Below are 6000 nucleotides of genomic sequence, written 5' to 3'. Positions count from 1 at the left end.
ACACGTGCTTGACTCTGGTCCAGCCCTTCCGGCCTCCCACAAGGAATACCCTCCGTACAGGTGTCAAACGAGTGTGGCTGGTGTGATGGACTGCCATCCAAGCTCCCACATCCCTTGGAACCCGGCATGTGACTGACTGTGCCCCAGCCCCGCCGGTCTTTCAAAAGCGCTGATAATTTGCAAGGATACAACACCGGAACCCGCATGATTTCAAGCATAGGGGCTGTACTTTCCCGAAGGTCGGGTTCCACGGTGCACTGTCTGCCATGCAGCCCTCCACGCCACAGTGCACATGTCACAGCGTGGCCACTTTATGTCTGTATAGGCCTGTGTATTTTTTTGGGGTGGGCACTGTACTCGGTGCACCGTGCATTACATCCATCTGTCCCATAGCTCTCGCTCGGCTCGCGGGCGGACCGCAGGCTCCTCCCTGCCATTGGCGGGGCTCCAGTCAACCCTTGGCCTCTGGTTAGTGGGAGTGCAGCCGTCCGGCCCGCCCACCCTCGGTCAGAGCTCTGTGATTGGTTGGGAGCCCGGGGACAGGTGAGGAGCGCACCTGTGCACGAGGAGTGTGGCAGAGGTCGAGGCTCAGAGCAGGAGAAGCAGCCGGGCCACTATCGGGAAGAAGGGACCCGCCTGGAGCAGGAGGGCCATTATCAGCCAGAGAGGACCTGTCGCGGAGAGCGGGTGAGTGCTGAGGGGCAGAGGAGTGTGATGAGGAAGAGTTGGGGGGGGAGAGAGTAAGTGAAATGGCCGAGATAGTGCGAGGGAACGAAGTACCGACACCTCTCCAGGAACAACCTGGCGAGCGACACCCCCACACCCAAATGAGGGAGAGACCCCCAGGGAAATCCAGAGTGCGCGAGACAGAGCGCACAATGTCAGACGTGTCTGGGGGAAACGGACCCGAGGGTGTGTGATATACCACCCGAGACCGGCTCAAGCGTGATCGGGAGGGCCCCCAAGGGCCGCGGTATCTAGACGCTATACGTGGCAGAAAAGCCCCCTGGGACAGCCTTCAGGGTGTGCGACGTCCCTGGGACACCCCCGAGGAACGGGGATTAGACTAGACAGGGTACAGACAGAGACAGGCACCCGGGCGCGACCATGACACGAGAGACACCCCCAGTCCCAGCGACACGAGACTGCTCCCTCCTTTGGCCCCTAAACAGACGTGCAGATATTAGAGGGTGAAAGAGACAGCCCCCACTACCATCAGACATCCACTCGAGGGAGTGGGTGAAGCCCCAGGGGCGGACTCGGGGGGGTTTACGACTCTTAAGCCTCTTACCCCTCATCGTATGGAGGGGGGAGGAACAGATGTGTGTGCAGGGGTTCTGCCCCCCCACCTTGGAGGCTAGGGTCCCTCGGATCAGACCGGTCCATGTCTCTGGGCGGAGATAGCGTGTGGCTGCGGTGCTGTTTTGTGGCCGGTCTCCAAGCAAAGGGGCTGATGCCTCTTGGAGGGAGGGGGCATTTTAGAGGGCAGAGGTGTCAATGGACTTGGACATACGCGTGGAATTGTCTTCGCAGGGGTAGTCGTTTGCCAGGGCACTGTGGCTAAAGGTACCTTTTCATAAAAGTGTCCCAATGGGAAGCGAACCCCGGAAATACAGCCAGGAGCCCAGGATCACACAAATAGGCGATGGGCTCCAAATTCCAGCGCTGGCACTGAGCCAGCAGGCGACTCCTTGCGCCCCGTGTTTAAGTCCCATCTGTATTCATGGCTCGGCTCCAACACCAAATAACTTGCTTCACCCAACACCAACAGTGGCCGCAGCGTGAGGGGGCGGGTACTTAAAATAACAACAAAGGGAGGTGCCCTGCATTCGGGGGAAACGGGGGAGGGGGTCCTCGGGGACTCTAAAGACGTGGGGTGGGGCCGGTTGGTAACCTTGGGGGCTCCGCGTCTGTGTGGGCTGAGCCCGAGAGGTTTTCTCCTCGCCTTTGCTGGCATTTCTCCAATAGTGGACGGATTTAAAGCTCTCTATTCGCTGTTTCACCAACACGTGAATTCTGCTTATTTTTGTTTATCAAAGTAAGATTTAATAACCCCCCCCCCCCCCCCAAAGAAAAACTTGCTATGAGAATAAGTCAATTTTGGGTGCTGACATTTAACATTTGTGACCGAGTTGATGTACTGCATTTGTCCATCTTGTTGGGCGTTTGAACACAGGAAGCGCAGGCTGAGTCGAGCGCTTAGCCCTCGGGCTATCCACCACGTCATGGCATGACGTCACTCTGGCACGTTTTTATGCCAACGTAATTTTTTTTAACTTCTGGGTTTGGCGTGCGTTCTGCTCTGCCCAGATCTCGTCCTGCTCATCGCCCCGCCCCCATTGGCATTTATTTTACCTCTGGAAAAGGTGCTTTGCATGGGGGAGTATAATGTGGACGTTTGGAGGAAGGAAAAGGCCACATAGGTGCCAACATGATCCATTCCAACCTGCAGCTGCTTATCCAGTCTGGCTTTTTTTCTTTCACTTCTGGGACTTGTAGTGTAATCATGTGAAAAGCAGAACAAGTCCCAGAATGCAAAGAAAAATCCCAGACCTGAATGGAATGGATGTGTTGGCAACTATGTCTACCTCCCAGGCCCCGGCCCGTCTATAACTGTCTCACACGTCCAGCCACTGCCGCCATTTTATTTCCAAGGGTTTTTTGGGTCCCCTTTCAGGCTTGGGTTCATGGCAGAGAAGTGGCCTTTCTTTTGTCACCCTGTTGGGGGTGGGTGGGTGGGGGGGGGTAGACTTAAACAGTAATTTTATTGTATCGCTCCTAGCCTACCCACCACCCTCTAATCTTTAAAGGTAGACCTGCGAGGCATCCGTTTTAACTTTCTGTGAATACTGCTTTTGATGCCGGGGCTCTGCGGCCTTCAGCTCCCGGCTGCTGTTAATTACAGCTCCCATCACCCCCTGTCCGTGGTGAGGTGTCATGCGAGTCGGCCCCCTGTACTAGTCCCGATCTTGGCAGCCAGCTTTTGGAAACTTTTAATGAAAGACGAATATAACGTGTTCTCACCACGATTAAAGTTCCATGTTTGTTAGCAAAGGATGTAGGCATGGGTAACGTTTGGCTGTCCAGATGTTTTGGACTACAACTCCCATCAGCCGTAGCCAGCAGAGTCGATGCATAAGGCTGCAAGCTGCAGACCTGGTTTTAAAATGCCTGGAAGAACTTGACCAAAACGATGACATATCGCAAGCGCCCGGTTTCGAGAGGGCGTAAGTCTCCCCTTTTTAGGCGAGAGCCTCCGCCATGGCTTTCCCCAATGCCACCTACACACGTAAGCCCTACAGTGTCTATTGGGGCGCTCTCTACATCTAACGCCCTGCTTCGGTGGTGATGCAACAGAGTTGGCATCCCAAGATACCCCGGGCCCTACACGTCTATAATGACCGCCAGGACCGCCTGAACACACGTCCCATTCAACACATGTCATCTTTTGCTACTTGCTGCTAAAAACACCACTGTATGTCAATGATGCCCGTGAGCACCGGTTGCAACCCTACCCTACTCTGAAAGCCGCAGCCGGTCCTCGTGCACCCCTGTTCGCCTTCTTGGTTTTGAGTTACTCTTAAATGGTAGTCCTGACAAGTGGTGACTCGCGCCCCCCCCCCCCCCCCCCATTATGGCTGTGGGGATTGGCCAAGGGATTGAAGAACCCCGTAGAGTGATGGAGGGACAGTGTTGGATCCATCATAACCACTGGCATTGCTCTGAACAACCCCCCCAAACCATTGTATTTAATCACCCTTTCGTGCCCCCTTACCGAATGTGGGTGGGGGGGGGGGGGGCAGATGGAAACTGGGCTTCATTCCAGCTCGACCTGCAAGGTCCCATTTTGCCAACGGACGGCCATTGACTCATGTCCATTTTGTATAATGGTTCACATTACTGTTTCTAGTACTGCCATATAGAGCTTCATATCGTATTCCTCCCGCTTCTAAGCACTATAATAACAGGTGTTATTACCCAATTTAATCGTATGAAATCTATCATCTTTGGAAGGATGCAGAACAGTCTCTGAATACAGATGTGTGGTACAGGACTTGCCAGCTGAGCTGCATCGCTGCCGATCAGCGGTAGGTGCTCTGTTGCACAGACCTCTTGCAGGCCAAGCAGCAACCATAGAAACCTAAGTAGGACTTTTAATAGCCTTTTTAAAAAACATTTATTTTTATTTCAATTCTGGTTCTGTAGATTTTCTAGGGAAAATAACTGGAAAACCCCAGGTCCCAGATGCCTGCTTTAGCCAGAGGATACGGGCTGAAAATAACTTCACTTTGCGAGCCTCGCTTTCATCTCACAGTTGCTTGTTTGGTGTGCCGGGCCCTTATGTACCCTTGGGGCCCTGAGTTCCCACACTGATTCGCCCCCAGCTTCTGTCTATCCTCAGCACTTGTCTCGGCTCACCCTGGAGGCTTGCACTTGCCCTACATGGCACTTCACCTGTTGCTCCCCCATGAGCACCCTAGCACCTACCCCATTCCCTCCCTTCTGCACTTTCACGTTCTGAACACTCACAAGGCCTAGTAGCTTCGCCCCCACCCCCCACCAATGCGCTTGTCAGAGAGGCCACTCGCCTTCACTTCATGTTGTTGTTTTTTTTTTTTAATTATATTTTTTTTAATCCTGGATTCAGTCACCATGTTTGTTTTTCCCCTGGACAGGCGCCCGCCGGGCAGTGCCAGGAGAACACCTGTATTAGTCTATCAGTTAATATTTAAGCTCATGAAGGTCCTCTTACAGGCCGCCAAGGCTGGTGTGCTACTTACCGCCCACCCACTCTTGGTTGGGGCTTGGCCCAAGTTGCCACTGGTCGGGCTCCACTCTTGGGTGCCATGTTGCGAGCTCTGATGGAACCAACTTGAACGATTTTCCATGCCCCCAATTGATCCCCTCCTTTGCATGTCCTCTTAAGGCTTGCTTGCTTTTGGGGCTTTGACTTTCCAACACGAGCCGTACCTCTCAACAAGAGGTGAGGGTGACCAATCGCAAGAAGCGGGGGTAACAATATGTGGTGTGGGATGTAAACGCAAGGAGCCTGGGGGTGCCAAGCTACTGAGCGCCTTCCTGCAAAGTGTTGGCGTGGTCTGGTTTCCGATAGGCTGGTGTTCCAGTGGGCAAGGGTGTGGCAAGATAAGACCTGTTCTTTTTATCCTTGTGTGCCAGTTTCATATTCTGCCGCGCAGTGGCATGGCTGGTGGTGGAGCATAACCCACCTGAGCAGCAGGGATCGCAGCAGAATGGGTTAGAGTGCAAGCAGTGGTTGCCTTGTTTCTTATTGTATGTGAGCGCCTGGACGCTCAAGGGCTTTTGGCGCTATACAAATGTTATAACATAACATAACAATACACACAGCTGTGAAGAGTATTCAGGTTTGGGTAACGCGCATCACATTGGTGCTTTGCAAGGACACGTTACACTCCCAAGTGCCTAGACTTCTTACACGGTTTCCAAAACAACTATTATACTTCGGCTCTTTCCTTGTCCTTTTGCTGACCTTTTGCGGATGATGGTCTGAGTTGATCTGCAGGGATTCTAACCTGTGACCTGCAGCAAGGACATACTCCATATGCTGCGTCCTACTGTGGTGTGTGCGTAAACCCAGTGAGCTATAAAGTTCTGGCTTCATTCCTCCATTTAGTCAGATTGCTCTTGGTCACAGCAGATGGAGTACAAAAGAACACTTTTCCAATGAAATTCTTGATAGCTGGATAACTCGAGATAGATATATATATATATCTCTATGTATATGTATAATTCATCCAGCGATGGCCACTAGGGGCGCTGTGGAATGTGCAACTCTGCTCCAATGGATTTTCATATTTTTTTTCTCGAACCTTTTCAAACCCACCATAACTTTCTTGGTGTTTTATTATGTAATTTAATTTTTTTCTAAATCGTCACAGCCAATTGGATGAGGAGGGAACCCATTATTTCACCTCTAGGACCGTCGCTGGAATAAACATCTCTCCTTGCAAATCTCCTTAA

At 52.4% G+C, this 6000-nt stretch overlaps 1 protein-coding gene across 2 annotated transcripts in view; it reads left to right on the top strand.

Moving 5' to 3' along the window:
* Window positions 1-529: 529 nt before the first annotated feature.
* C13H1orf116 (chromosome 13 C1orf116 homolog) overlaps window positions 530-6000 on the top strand; it is a 70761-nt gene continuing 65290 nt past the window's right edge. The window contains exon 1 of one of the 2 annotated variants that reach the window (XM_069633218.1): window positions 530-687. The gene's annotated coding sequence lies outside the window, so the exon portion shown is untranslated. The remainder of the gene's footprint in view (window positions 688-6000) is intronic. The other variant, XM_069633217.1, reaches the window with a different exon arrangement.

This window comes from Ambystoma mexicanum, chromosome 13 (genome assembly GCF_040938575.1).
Source record: "Ambystoma mexicanum isolate Mex_15411 chromosome 13, UKY_AmexF1_1, whole genome shotgun sequence".
Taxonomy (NCBI): domain Eukaryota; kingdom Metazoa; phylum Chordata; class Amphibia; order Caudata; family Ambystomatidae; genus Ambystoma; species Ambystoma mexicanum.
The sequence above is the reverse complement of the archived record's forward strand: the minus strand, read 5'-3'. Positions and strand labels throughout refer to the sequence as shown.